This window comes from Pteronotus mesoamericanus, unplaced genomic scaffold (genome assembly GCF_021234165.1).
Source record: "Pteronotus mesoamericanus isolate MK-2021 breed Mesoamerican mustached bat unplaced genomic scaffold, CSHL_Meso_final scaffold_85, whole genome shotgun sequence".
Classification (NCBI taxonomy): Eukaryota; Metazoa; Chordata; class Mammalia; order Chiroptera; family Mormoopidae; genus Pteronotus; species Pteronotus mesoamericanus.
The window spans coordinates 52,344,580-52,360,417 of record NW_026555329.1 but is presented as its reverse complement, the minus strand read 5'-3'; the positions used below and the strand labels follow the sequence as shown (position 1 = coordinate 52,360,417).

The following is a 15,838-nucleotide window of genomic DNA, read 5'->3' as shown; positions in this document are numbered from 1 at the left end:
AATATATCTTATATCAGGATTCTTAATTGAAAACAGCAGAAATCATTAACCTAAGCAGTCAATAAATTAATTGTAAATACATGTGGCAGAAAAAAATCAGCAGGAGATTTGGAAAAGCAGGTCTTAAAAATAGGTAGGAGTTAAGGCAGCTACCTTATCCATCCTGACACTGCTGAACCCCATTATACAAATTAAGAGGTTGGGCATTGGTTTTTCTTTCCCTTTTTTTCATTTACATCTTTATGATTTCTAGAGTTTTCTTCCTAGCAATATTAGATTTTTTATAGCAATCATTGTTAATCTATCCCATTATTAAATTTATATTAAGCATGGTCAATTATAAATAAAAATAACACAAAAATAAATTCACATGATTATGTTTTACTAGAACTTCTATTTAATATTCTTTTATTAACTTAAATATCTATGATGTTATAACTAATGACCCCTTATTTTTTCATTTTTTCTTACATATAAGTTGTATTGATTACAAAAACTGAACATTACATTTGATATTTCTGAACTCCAATAACCTAAATATTTATTTAATTTATATTTTTAATATTTTATTGAATTTATTGAGGTGATATTGGCTAATAAAATAATATCGATTTCAAGTATACAATTCTCTAATACATCATCTGTATACTGTATTGTGTGTTTACCACCCATTCATCCCCCCTTTACCTTCTTTCACCTCCTCTTTCTCTTTCTCATCTTTCTTACTGGTAATCACCATACCGTTGTCCGTCTATGATTTCTTTTTTTGCTTAATCCCTTCACCTTTTTCACCTAGCCCCCACAAGACTCCCCTTTGACAGCTGTCAGCTTGTTTTCTGTTTCTATGACCCTGCTTTTATTTTATTTGTTTTGTTCATTAGATTACACATGGGAGTGAAATCATATGGTATTTGTTTTTCTCTATTTGTCTTACTTCACTTAGCATAATCCTCTCCAGGACCATCCATACTGTCACAAAAGGTAAGATTTATTTAAAAACTAAGATCCCTGATATTCAAGTATTTCCCTTTGAATAAGTAGGAAACTAAAGGACAAGATATGGTCCTTAATTCTTTATAGTTGAAATGTTCTTCATATTAGATTACAGTTATTCTAAATGGTCAAACACAGTGCTACTCCATCTTAGTTTGCAATTCATGTGACACACAGTTTTTAGTAGTGGGTCAAACAGTGATGACTAATAAAATTAATAAGACTTATTTTATGTTGGAGCTAATAAATCTTTTATCAGTATTTCAACCACTCTCCTTATGTGGCCTCATTGTTAAGATTATGCCTTTTATCTATGGAAACCAATCTCTTTCATATACAGTTTCACCAAAAAGCTTATAAAATGTGTATTAAAGCAGTATTGACTTGTCTAACAATAAAAAGTACAATTAGGCTTCCAACATAGAACATTTTAATTTGCATAAAGACCTCTCTATTTCTTTTGCTGCAAAGTATAACCAAAAGGTTATATTCTGTTCCATGAGCCACTAATTAATCTAAAATCACTAGATAGATGTACCTATGCAATATTGTCCTGTTATTTATGCAGATTATTAAAACTGAATTTATGTGTAAGATACACCAATAGGAAAACACGGTTGAAATCATTAGAAAAAATGACTAAGGACAATACATTTCTTTTACATAATATTATATAATGTAATAATTTAAGATACTTTCTGAGAGCCACTGTTTTGATAAAAATCATCCCAAAGGTAAAACTTGACATAATTTTATCACACATATTGACTGAGGTTTCTGAACTACATGATGTACAATTTTAAGAGACAACTTTTAACTATCAGAAAGAGTAATTATAAGAAACTTTACCTAAAAATTAGGTAAACTGATCTGAAATATACTTGGTTACTTTAAGAATACTAGAAGTATTTCTGATTTTTAATTCAGAATACAGGTTGTTTCCTGAGGATGTTTGATCCTTGTCATATAAATGCATGTCTCTCTTGTGTACCTGAGAATTTTAATTCCACTTTTAAAAATAATGGAAACATGTGTGACTCCTGTAATTCTTGTGCTCTTTGATCTCCTCAAGTGACTTCTAGGAGGAAAAATTCAGTGCAGGGTTATTTCTCCATTTCTTTGCAAAGGTGGCATGGAAATAATTTGTGACCACTGAAGATAAGCCTTCCCATAATTGTTAAAGAGCAGCATGGCTCCACCAGTGTAACACAGAATGATTTTGCCTCAGGTCACTTCAAGGAATGTCACATCACGTAACACAACATAACCTGATGTAGCCTGATCCAACAGGTCAGGTGCCTGTTGCCTATGTGTAGGGGAAAAAAACTTTTTATTTCTTCTCCGGAAGGGAGACAATGTCACCATGTATAACAAAATGTAAGTTCTAGCTCTGACTACAAGGAATACCAGTAGAAATCATTTCCTTCCCAATTACAGTGAACTCTGTTCAGCACTGAGTTACTTAGGGTGCATGTCATGAACAAGGATGCAATTGTGATTATTTAAAGTAAGCTGAAAGATATCTGCCTTAATTAACACAAATTTAAGAGTAGACAAAAGTTGTAGTAGAGTCAGAATGCTGTGTTCTTTTAAGTGGCAATAAAACAGGAGGAGAGAAAAACAATTATGAAACAAGTAATAGTTAATAAAATAGTATTCTTTTATAAAATAGAGTTATATTTTCTACAGAAAAAATAGATGGCCAAGCAAGTAGAGGGTTGATGATGATGATGATGATTACTACTAACCAAGATAATTGATCATAAAGTTACTAGTCTAGCACTTTTACAGGTCCTCCCCAGGCAGTAGGGCCAGAATTTGGTAACTGGTCCTGAAAGAAGACCCTTGATTGAATCCTTGCTCTGGAAATGTACCAGTGGCAGTTTGTCACTCAATGGCACAGAGAGATTGCTTTGTCACATCTTATTCAACATTGTACTTTTCTCCTGTTGCTCTAACCTTAGGCCCTCTTCCTGTTCATCTTTTTGACATAGAGAAAGAAAGAAAGAAAGAAAAAGAAAGAAAGAAAGAAAGAAAGAAAGAAAAAAAGAAAGAAAGAAATAAAGAAGAGAAAAACAAAGGAAGGAAGGAAGGAAGGAAGGAAGGAAGGAAGGAAGGAAGGAAGGAAGGAAGGAAGGAAGGAAGGAAGGAAGGAAGGAAGGAAGGAAGGGGAGAAAGAAATCTATTTGTGTTGCTTTATTCCTGAATTAAACAATGTAGTTATCCATTGTGCTGGGCACATTTAATAGATAAAAGGGGCATAGCACCCACTGCCTCCCTTCAGTAGGCTTGGCTGAATAAAGAAACAAAACAGGCATACATTACACACTTGAGACTGAGTAAATAAAAAATTCCAGGTTATTACCTGTATTTCCTAGAAAAGGTAGAGAAAGAAAAGAACATTGCCTGGAGTAAAAAAAGAAGGCCTCAGGGATTTTAATTTATTATTACTTGTTTTGAATTTAATTTTGTAATCTCACAAGGAAATCCAAGTCCATTAAAAAGTTAAAAGCACATGTAGTTCACTTGGAGTAATGAACTTTAAAAACATCTGAATTTATCTATAAAGGTAAAGGACATGTCTTTTTAAAATATTTCTTGGGCATATTAAATAATTAATTATTTAAAAATAAAACTGTAGAATTAATCGCTATGAGATCTGCAACAAAAGGTAAATTATAAAGCACTAGTATAGAAATTCATTTTTAAAAAGTTAAAACATGCTTACTTACAAGAGGGTGACCAAATAACCAGTTCTCTTTAATCATTTAGTTGACATGAACCCTATCGTATTTGCCTGTAACCTGTTAGATGTTAAGTGAAGAAAACTGAGTAAAAAGAACAGCTTAAGAAAGATATGAACAAGATTTTAGTGGGAAATAGCAGTTTCATATTTATGTTAACTCAAGGGGTGACACTCTGGATCCAGTTGTGAAAATAAGAAGAAGGTGTATAAGGGGTAAAAGTGGTGAAAACAGCTATTTATATTTTTACAAAGTAGTTTTGCTCTTTCATCAATAATCCTGCAGATTTTTCTGATGAAATATAAAGATAAATATTATGCTTACAAGTATGTTGCCATCTAAGTCAAATATGAATCACTCCAGAATTATTCATCACTTCACCAATAATTTGTTCCACTATTCACACATTTCTTACTTTAGTTCATATAATCAAGATTTGACTGTGCATATATTATAGGCAGAGAATTATAATAAACTAATATATGCATCAAGAATGAGCAATTAAACATGATGTCAGAATTCAGTTCACAATTTTATTTCAAAGGACAATTGGCTTTCAACTGAAATAAAATGTGTACCTCCAATACAAGTGTATAATTTACCACTATCCAAATATAAAATATTTAAAGTCTAAGATATACTTACTATACAAACAGGTTTGTAATGAAAACTAAAATCTTTAATCAAAAGAAATAAATTGTTAAAGTTCAAAAGAAAAAGAATTATCCAAAAAAATGGAATATTGCAGTTATTAGTTATCTGTTAATTTATTTCTGTTGTGCCAATGTTTATTGCTATGTCTACAATTTTAACCAATTACATAATAATTTAATTCAAATTGACACTGATAAAATCAAAAATCATGCTTCTCTTCTGTAAGCAATTTGGCACTCAACAATTACTGAACTATTCTGAGCTGATTTAATTGAGCACAAAACTGAGAAGTGTCCACAAACTATAAACTACATCTAAACACTTCTAGTGGAGTTTCAGTGGCTCATATTTCACTAAGATGTTTCAGTGCATGTGACATCTTTTGGATATTTCTCTCTTTCTCTCTCTCATCTCTCTCTCTTTCTTCTCACCTCTGCTGTTTCTTTTTTCTTCCAAAATGCCAAAAGAAGGAGGTGAATATAAACCACAATTAGGACTAGATCAGGACAACCACGGTCATATGAGAGTCTAACTCTACTATCATCAGGTTTTGCATCTCACACATTAGGATGATCAATTACAAACCTTGACAAAACTATAAAATGGAAGCTCCTGGAACTAAGCTAATTATTAATAGTTGGAAAATAGAATCAAAACCATGCTTATAAAGCTAATAAGGCAGGAATTCCATTTCCTCCAACTCCACTGCCCTCAGGTGAACTAAGGAGATAAACAGCATATTCCCTTCTAAATTTCACAAGAAAGTTTACTTAACCCAGTAGACCCAGTAGAACAATGGAAGAATAAGAGAAGGTGGTTCTATTTTATTTTGGCTTGAAACTTACCTCACAAAGAAAGTTTACACTATGTAAAGATTTTTAGTAATGTACTAACAAGTCTGCAGAATTTGCTGTACTTATACAAGGAAGTTAGATTTGAAAATAAAACTGTTTTTATGTTTGTGGGTGCAATGATGAACAGATGGTGAACATGTGGAATTTATAGAGGCCTTTACCTAATAAAACCTTTTGAGACATTCCAAGAATGACAACAAAGTGATGAGATGGAGCAGAATTGCAAAAGGTAATTTTCTTAACCTTCTGTTTTTTTTTTTAAAGCAGAAAACATAAAACTAACAACTTATTGCCCCTCAAATGCTTATGAATTGTGCATGAAAGAGATAGGAGCCCAAGTTCTCTAGAAACGGTGTCACTATATTATGACTGTGAAGTTCTTTATGAATTGTCTCAGAAAGAACTGGTTTATGAAGTAGATAACTGATTGGGATGCATACTCTTAAAAAGTAGAGTAAGGCAGAGTACAAGATCATGAAATATAAAAAGTTTTACTTAGAATTTTTTTATAATGGAATGCTTTCTTAAATTATAAGAGAATAATTTCTTAAATTATAAAAGCAGATACAATTTTGAATTGTGATTTTATAAAAATATATTAAATTAGCTGAAAATTAGGGAAATGTCCTTTATAAGGTGACTCTAAGCTCAAGATAGACACTAAAACCAAAATTTCTCAGGAAAAACTGATGAGATTCAGACTGGAGGAAAAACGATTGTTAGGACATCAGGCTAAGATAGATCAACATTTAAAGAACATAAATATATTTACAAATGTAAAGCAGAATAATATAGCCAAAACATATCCTACATTTGCACTAATACTTTGCAAATAATAAGATTTGTTTTTCAAGCTAATCACAAAATCGGAATTCACCCTAATGCTTAGCCCCTGCTTACTTCAGTTCAGACCACAGCAGTTTATATATTTAAACCTACTCAAAACTTTTTTTAACTTTATTTTTCAATTACACTTCATGCTCAACTCTATTTTGTAATTGTTTCAGGTGTATAGCACAGTGGCCAGATAATCAAACAGCTTACAAAGTACCCCTCTCCAATATTTCTAGTACTCATCTCTCACCATACATAGTTATTACAATATTATTGACTATATTCCCAATGTTGTACTTCATATCACAGGACCTTATTGTGACTAACAATTAGTAGCTCTTAATATTTTAACCTTCTTCACCCAACTGCTCAAACTCTCTCCCGTCTGGCAACCATCAGTCTGTTTACTCTATGAGTCCATTTCTGTTTGTTTATTCATTTATTTTTTATTTTGCTCTTTAGTTTCCATATACAAGTGAAATCATATGGTCTTATTTTACTGAGCATAATACCCTCTAGGTCTATCCATGCTGTCACAAATGGTAAGATTTCGTTTTTTTAATGGCCGAGTAATATTCTATTGTATATATGTACCATTCCTTCTTTTTTTAAAATTTTATTTTAATTTATTTTTTCAAATACATTTGTCTCTGCCAACCCCCCACCACTTTCCCTGGCCCCCTCCCTCCTTCCCTGTACCATTCCTTCTTTATCCAATCGTTTGTCAATGGGACTCCTGTTACTTCCAGATGTGGCTATTGTAAACAATGCTGCAAAAAGCATAGGGGTGTATATATTTTTTTCAAATTAGTGCTTTAGGTTTCTCCAGATATATACCCAGAAGTGTAATTGCTGGGTCATAAATAGTTGTATTTTTAATTTTTTGAGAACTTTATATACTATTTTCCGCAGTTGCTGCACCCATCTGCATTTTCACGAACAGTTCCTTTCCTTCAAATCCTTAAATATTCTTGTTTGTGGATTTACTGATGATAACCATTCTGACAGATGTGAAGTGATATCTCATTGTGGTTTTAACTTGCAGTTCCCTAATAATTAGTGACATTGAGCATATTTCAGATGTCTATTGGCCATCTGTATGCCCTCTTTGGAAAAGTGTCTATTCAGGCTCTTTGTCCATTTTTTAGTTGGATTGTTTATCATCTTAGTGTTGACGTGTAAGAGATTCTGTATAAATATTCGATATTAACCTCTTAGCAGATATATCATTGACAAATATTTCCCATTCAGTAGGTGGTCTTTCTGTTTTGTTGATGGATTCTTTGCTGTGCAAAACCTTTTTAGTTTGATGTAGTCCCATTTATTTCTTTTTCCTTTTGTTTCCCTTGCGCAAGGAGATATATCAGGAAAAAAAATATAGCTAAGAGAGATATCAGAGATTTTACTGACTATGTTTTCCTCTAGGAGGTTTTTGGTTTTGAGTCTTACACTTAAGTCTCTAATCCATTTTGAGTTTATTCTTGTGTACGGTATAAGACGGTGGTAGTGCAGGTTCATTTTTCTTACATGTACTTCTCTAAACTTTTCAATATGATTTATTGAATAGATTACCTTCACTCCATTTTTTGTTCTTTCCTTCTGCGTCAATGATTAATTAACCACATAGATGTGGTTTATTTCTCAGTTCTTTGTTCTGTCCAATTGGTCTATATGCATGTTTTTATGCCAGTGCCATGCCGTTTGGTTTGCTATAGCCTTATATAGTTTGATAACAGTTAGTATGATACCTCCTGATTTGTTCTTCTGTCTCAAGATTTCTGTGGTTATTTGGGGTCTTTTTTTGTTCCATATAAAGCTTTGGATTAAGTGTTCTAGTTCTGTGAAATGTGTCATTGATTTTTATATAGGAATTTCATTGAATCTATAAATTGCTTTGGGCAGTATGGTCATTTTAACAATGTTAATTCTTCCTTACCATGAACACAGTAGATGCTTTTATCTATTTGTACGTTATTGAATTTCTTTCTTCACTGTCTTGTAATTTTCAGAGGACAAGACTTTTATCTCCTTAGTATTTCTTTTTAGCTATGTTATTTTTCTTGATAAAATTTCAAATGTTATTGTTTTCTTAAATATTTTTCTAATAGTTTATTATTCATGTATAAAAATGAAACATTTTTGGAGATTTATTTTGTATCCTGCTACTTTACTAAATTTAAATTTATTTAACAGTTTCAAATCTTTTGATGAAATCTCTATGTTCTTACACAGTATTATACCATCTGAATATAATGACAGTTTTACTAATTTCCTTCCAATTTGGATGACTTTTGTTTCCTCCTCTTGCCTGATTGCTGTGATTAGGACTTCCAGTGCCATGTTAAATTAGAATGGTTAAAGTGGACATCCCTGTCTTGTTACTAATCTTAAGGAAAATGTTTTGAGTTTTCCTCATCAAGTATGATGTTAGCTGTAGTTTTCTCATATATGTCCTTTATTTTGTTTAGGTATGTCCCCTCTATTCCAATTTTCTTAGATTTTTTTATTACAAATAGGTGTTGGATTTTGTTAAATGCTTTATTTGCATCTATGGATATTATCATAGACTTTTCACTCTTTATTTTGTTTATATGGTGTATTACCTTAATTGATTTACAAATATTTTACCAAACTTGCATCCCCAAAGTAAATCCCACTTGATCATGTTGTGCCATTGTTTTAATGTATTGCTGGATTAGGTTTGCTAATATACTGTTGAGGGTTTTTCATTTATGTTCAACTGAAATACTGGCCTATAATTTTTTTAAAACTCATTCATTGATTTTAGAGCAAGAAAAAGGAAGGGAGAAAGGAGAGAGGGACAGAATAAACAGATAAATATTTATATATATCCAGTGAGAGACAGACAGATAGAAGGAAGAGGAAGAGAGAGAGAGAGAGAGAGAGAGAGAGAGAGAGAGAGAGAGACATCAATTTTGTTGTCCCACTTATTTATGCATTCATTTGTTGCTCTTTACCAGAGGATTTAAACCAACAACCATGGTATATCAGGACAAAGCTCTAACCAGTTGAACTACCTGGCCAGGGCACCTATAATTATATTTATTTGTGAAGTTTTTATCTCATTTTTAAATTAGGAAAATGATGTCCTTGTAAAATGAGCTTGGGAATCTTTGCTTCTCTTGAATTTTTTGAATAATTTGAGGAGGATGAGTGTTAGTTCTTTGAATAGTAAAAATACCTATAAAGCCCTCCATTTAAGGACACCTGTTTGCTGATTTTGATTATTTCTACAATTTTGTTGGTTGTAATTATTCTGTTCAGATTTTCTGTTTCTTTTTAATTCAGTTATGGACTTTAGTATGTTCTAGGAATTTATTTAATTTAGATTGTCCATATATATGCATATAGTTGTCCATAACCTTTAAATTTTTTTTTATTGTTCAAATACATTTGTCTCCATTTTCACACCACCACCTTCTCCTACCCCCTCTCTCCACCCTCCCTCCCTCAACCCTTCCCCACTTTGGCTTTATCCATGTGTCCTTTATACATATTCCTGAACTTGACCCTTTCCTTTCCTTTCCCCGCCACCTTCCTCCCTCCTTCCTTCTCGTTTCTGTTGGTTTCTCTTTTCTTTTAATGTTGCTGGTTATATTTTCGTTGCTTGTTTGTTTTGTTGATTAGACTCTACTTACAGGTGAGATCATATGGTATTTGCCTTTCACCTCCTGGCTTATTTCACTTAGCATAAAGCTCTCCAGTTCCATCCATGCTGTAGCAAAGGGTAGTAGCTCTTTCTTTCTTTCTGCTGCCATAATATTCCATTGTGTAAAGGTATCATGGTTTTTTTACCCACTCATATACTGATGGGCATTTAGACTGTTTCCAGATCTTGGCTATTGTAAATAATGCTCTTATGAACATAGGTGTGTATATATAATTTTACATTGTTATTTTTGAGATTCTTACGATATACTCCCAGAAGTGGAATCACTGGGTCAAAAAGCAGTTCAATTTTTCATTTTTTGAGGAAACTCCATACTATTTTTAGATATATATTCAATGAAATTTTTATTGAAATACCAATAGCATATTTCACAGATGTAGAACAAATATTTCAAAAATTTATATCCAACAAAATAGACCCCAAATGGCCTCAGCAATTTTTATAAAAAAGAACAAAATTGCAGATATCACAATATCTGATTATAAATTATAAGACCACTGTGATGAAAAGAACATGGTACTGACATAAGAACACACATATAAATCAATTGAGCTGAACAGCGAGCCCAGAAATAAGCTCCTGTATTTATGATCAATTGATATTTGACATGGAGGCAAGAGCTCACAATGGAGCAAAGAACTGTCTCTTCAGTAAATGGTATTGAGGAAACTTGACTGGTATATGAAAGAAATGAAACTAGATCACCAACTTAAACCATACATAAGAATAAACTCAAAATGGGTAAAAGACTTGAGTGTAAGTCACAAAACCACAACAGTCCTAGAAGAAAACATAGGCAGTAAAATTTCAGATATCTCATATAGCAATATTTTTACCAATATATCTACTAGGGCAAGGGAAACAAAGGAAAAAAAAATATGACTACATCAAACTAAAAAACTTTGCACAGCTAAAGAAACTATTACCAGAATGAAAATGGAACACACTGTGTAGGAGAACTTATTAACCAATGATACATCTGATCAGGTTTTAATTTCCAAAATATATAGAGAATGTATACAACTCAATAGCAAAAACCAAACAATTCAATTAAAAAAATAGACATAGGACCTGGATAGAAACTTCTCCAAAAGGACATGTAGATGGCCCACAGACCTACAAAAAATATGCTCAACATCACTAATCATCAGAAAGATATAAACTAAAACTGCAATGAGATATCATCTCATACTTGTCAGAATGGCTATCATCAATAAACAATGCAAGTGCCTATGAGGATGCTGAGAAAAGGAACCCTAGTCCACTGTTGGTGGAAATATAACCTTTATTTTAAAGACTATTTTGTCAAATATAAGTAGTGCTACCTGAATATATTTCCATTTGCATAAAATAATTTTCATATCTCCTTATTTTCAGTTTTTGTGTGTCTTTTTGTTCTAATGTAGGTTTCTTGTAGACAGCATATAATAAGGGTTTTGTTTCATTATTCACTCAGCTACCTAGGTCTTTTGATTGGAGCATTTAAGCCATTTACATTTAAAGTAATTATTTATAGGTATGTATTTGTTTCCACTTTACTTTCCTCTGTTCTTTTTTTTCTTCTTAAAGAAGACCCTTTAACATTTTTTATAATACTATACTGGCTTGAAAGTAACAAACTCCTTCAGTTTTTTATTCTCTGGGAAGCTGTTTATTTCTCCTTCAACACTAAGTAATAGTCTTGCAGGGTAATCTTGGTTGTAGGTTTTTGCTTTTCATCACTTCGAATATTTTTGCAATCTTTTCTTGCCCAAAATGTAGCTGTAAGAAATTAGCAGAAAGATTCTTAGGAGCTCCATTGTAGTTAATTAACTACTTTTTTCTGGCTGCTTTAAGATTCTCTTTGTCTTTAATGTTTGCCATTTTAATTATGATATATCGTGGTGTGTTCCCTTTTGTGTTTATCTTATTTGGGACTCTCTGCACTTCCTGGACATTTTTTTCCTTCATATTACAGAAACTTTTAGTCATTTTTTCAAAATTGTTTTCACTCCCTTGATCTCCTCTCTTCTCCTTTTGGTACCTTTATGTTGTGGATGCTGTTATGCTTAATGTGGTCCCAGCAGTCCCTTATACAATCCTCATTTTTTTTAATTTCCTTTTTTCTGCTTGGATTGGGTATTTTTGCTACCTTCCCAAATCACTGATTCATTCTTCTGTTTTATCTAATCTGCACTTAATTTCTTCTAGTGTATTCTTTGTTTCAGTTACTGTAGTCATCATTTATGACTGGTTTATCATGGTTTTTTTATTTTCTATTTTTGTCATTACTCATTGAAGTTCTCAATGAGTTCATCTATTCTTCTATTAAATTCCGTGAACATCCTTACAATCATTGTTTTGAACTCTGCATCTGGTAGATTGCTTGCCTCCATTTCATTCAGTGTTTTTTTTTATTTTTTCATTTTGTATTTATATTTTATTTTATTTATTTTAGTTTATTTTCAGGATTACCCCTGTTGTTTTAATTTTTTGTCTCCCCATTTTGACTGCCTTTCTGTATTTATTTGTGCACATTATGTTGATCTGTTATGTTTCTCACTCCTTGGGGCATGGCCTTCTGTAGCAGATGTTCATTGGGGCTCCCTAATCACCTGAGCTGGTTGTTCCAGGAATGGTCCTTGTGTGGATTATGTGAGTCCTCATGTTGTAGTTGATTTTTGATTGCTGTTGGCCCATTTGTGCGTAGAGATGACTTGTAGGCTGGCTGACTGGGAAGATTGATTCTGACCACAGTGTACAATATTCTGTGTGGGGGCTGGCCTCACAAAATCAGAATTCTTCCCAACGAGACCTGGTACTTACCAATACCTCCCTTTGTGTATGCCACTATGGAGCTAATTGGTTCATGCTCTGATGTTGTCTATAGCCGACTACCAGATGTCTTGGTTCTCAGGCTTCTTGGGCACAACTCCAGTGCAGGTCAATGTCACATGATTCCTGTGACTGTATGTGGGTTACCTGTTAGCAGCTACAAAGCTATCTATGTTTGGTAGCTGCTTCTGCAGGGCCTGTGGTGACATGGGAGGGACAAAGCTGCTTGCAAAGGCTGGCTTCCATATTAACAAAACTTGAAGATCAGCAAGAGGTACAAGGCACCCCAAGATCCCTTTCTGCTTTCCAGCTGCCCTTATTTCCTTATTGATTTTCTGTTCATGTTTTCTTATCTATTCAGGTATTCTATGTTTTTTTTCCTTAATTGGGGTATTTAAGCCATTTACATTTAAAGTGATTATTATGGGTACATATTTATTTCAATCTTATTATTTTAACTATGTTCTTTTTTTTTTTTTTTTTACTATGATTCTTTTTAAAGCAGGTCCTTTTATATTTCTTGTAACACTGGTTTAGTGGTGACAAATTCCTTAAGCTTAACCTGGTCTGGGAAGCTTGTTACTTCTCATTTTATTTTATTATTGTATTTTACTTTGTAATTAACTTAATCCTCACTTAATAATATGTTTACTGATTTTTGAGAGAGAGGGGATAGGAGAGAGAGAGAAAAACATTGATGTGAAAGAGAAACATTGAACAGCTGCCTTCCTATGTGCGCCAACAATGATTGAACCCACAGTCTAGGTATGTGCTATGACTGAGAAAGAAACATACAACCTTTTGGTGTATGGATGATGCTCCAACCAATGCAGCCAGGGCTCTTCTTCAATTTTAAGTGATAACCTTGCTGGATAATTAGTTTTGTTTGTATGTCCTTGCTTTTCATTACTTTAAAATTGTCATGCCAATCATTTGTCCTAAAAAGATTCTGTTAAGAAATCAGCTGGCTATGTTATGGGAGCTCTGGTTAGGTAACTAACTGTCCCTCTCTTGTGGCTTTATGATTCTCTTTGTCTTTAAATTTTGTCATTTTAATAATGATGTGTCTTGGATGGGCCTGTTTGGGTTCCTCTTGTTTGGGACTTTCTGCACTTTCTGGACTTGTATGTCTTTTCCTTCAACAGGTGGGGGAAGTTTTGGTCATTATTTCTTCATATATGTTATCAATCACTTGCTTTCTATCTTCTTATTCTGGAACTTTTATGATTAGGATGTTGTCATGCTTTATATTGTCCCAAAGATCCATTAAACTATCCTCATTTATTATTATTTTTTTGCTTGCTCTGATTGTTTTTTTTTTACTACCCTGTTTTCCAAATTCCGATTTGATCCTCTGCTTTATCCAACCCAATGTTTATTTCTTACAGTGTATTCCTCATTTCATGTACTGTATTCTCCATTTTTTGTTGTTCCTTTTTTATGGTTTATATGTTGTTTTTCATGCTCTTGAGCATCTTTTAACTATTAATTTGAATTCTATCTCTAATAAATTGCTTGTCTCCATTTTATTTAGTTCTTTTTCTGGAGATTTCTCCTGTTCTTTCATTTGAGGTCTTTTTCTTTGTCACCCCATTTTGACTGCCTCTTTATGTTCCATAATTTAGTTATAATTTCAGTATAGTCTTAGGAGGATGTGAGTGTAGCTTCCACCTACTTTACTTTTATTTTGAATTTCAATGTTCTTTTATGTTATCTCTCCATTCCCTGTAGTCTTCACAACCTACTCCTTGAAGTTGTCAGAGTCAAAGAAGCAGAAGAAAGTTTATTTAACCAAAATCATGTACAAATAAGTACTATTGCTTACCACAGTTAAGTACTCTAAATACCTAACTAGGACCATAAAATAAAACAAAATAAAACAAAAAAATGCTTATTTTATATCCCAGAATATCAGCCAGTTGATACTCTCTACAACTATCAGATTACATGCCATCATGAAAGCAATACCAACAAAGTAACAACAACAAAGTTGCTGTAGCATAGGAAAGAGAAGAAATCATAGCCCATATGGAATAGCTGATTTTCCTACAAGGAAAGTACTGAATAGTTTGCACATTAGCTGGTATATGCATGAAAAGAACAAAATAGAAGTGGAGAAGTGCCCTGGGGTGGTAGAAAAGATTATTTGGAACAGATATGATGAGAGTCAAGAGTAAAGAATGGTGATTTATAACCTTAAGGCTTTTTTCCCCTGGTGTTTTTTTTTTTTAAAGTACACTTATGTTTTGAATGATCTACCAAAACACAAGGGATTGTAATATTTTTCATCTATTCTGATTTATCTTTTTGATAAAAATCTATGAAAAATACCCATTGAGAAAATCATTATTTTAGGTATTTAGTTTACTATTGGTGTAGACATATAAAAGCCTAACCAGTCCAAGAAGAGACTGTTCATCTTTTACTCCCACTCCAATTATATCCCTTACCCTGGGAAATAAACAGAATATAACTTATAATGGCATTTCTCACAACTCATTGATCATAAATCATTGCTTGGTAGCTGATGTCTAATAAATAAGTTTTTAAGACTAATCAGAAGATGATATTGTGGTTATCAAAGATGCCATGGATTGAATCCTGGTGAAGATTACAGATGTCTTAAACTTAGTATTCCTTTGTTTATATAATTAATTTGGCTTAAATTTAAATACACTCATGACAAATATTAAGGCTTTGAAGCAAATGCTAAATACTGTTTTTTGGCAAAAATTTATACATTTAACTCTCCATTAATAGAAAAGGTAAAATAATATCAAGTAGATGCCAAAATAAAAATTATAACAAGGAGGGACCAAAACATAGGAGAGTGTGTGTCAAATAATGGTCATAGAAAGCATTAAAATTTATTAGCCAATGCTAATTATTAAAGTTACTGGAAAATTCACAAGAACTGCTAATAATTTAATTCAGTAGAGAATTGATAGCGCATGATGGTCAGCGATGTTAATGGAAAAATTTTCACACAAAAGTGTTCATTTTCTGATGTCATCTCAGAATGGCAAAAAGCTGTGTGAGTTTTGACTTGCAATGATGATGATTTACATAACTTTGTATTTCTTTACATTTTTTAAATTAATTCCTTTATTGTTCAAGAATAGTTGTCTCCATTTTTTAACCCCCACTGTCTCTGGCCCCACCCACTCCCAACTCCCACCCTCAATCCTTCCCCACCTAGGCTTTGTGCAAGGGTACCTTACGCATGTTCCTTGATTTGACCCATCTCCTTCTTT

The 15,838-nt window shown here is 32.6% G+C and overlaps 1 non-coding gene across 1 annotated transcript; it reads left to right on the top strand.

Annotated features, from left to right (window-relative positions):
• The first annotated feature begins 2,769 nt into the window (after positions 1–2,769).
• LOC129063575 (small nucleolar RNA SNORA30/SNORA37 family) lies at positions 2,770–2,898 on the top strand. Its single transcript, XR_008528362.1, has one exon. It is a non-coding gene; the product is annotated as a small nucleolar RNA SNORA30/SNORA37 family (small nucleolar RNA).
• The last annotated feature ends 12,940 nt before the right edge of the window (positions 2,899–15,838 follow it).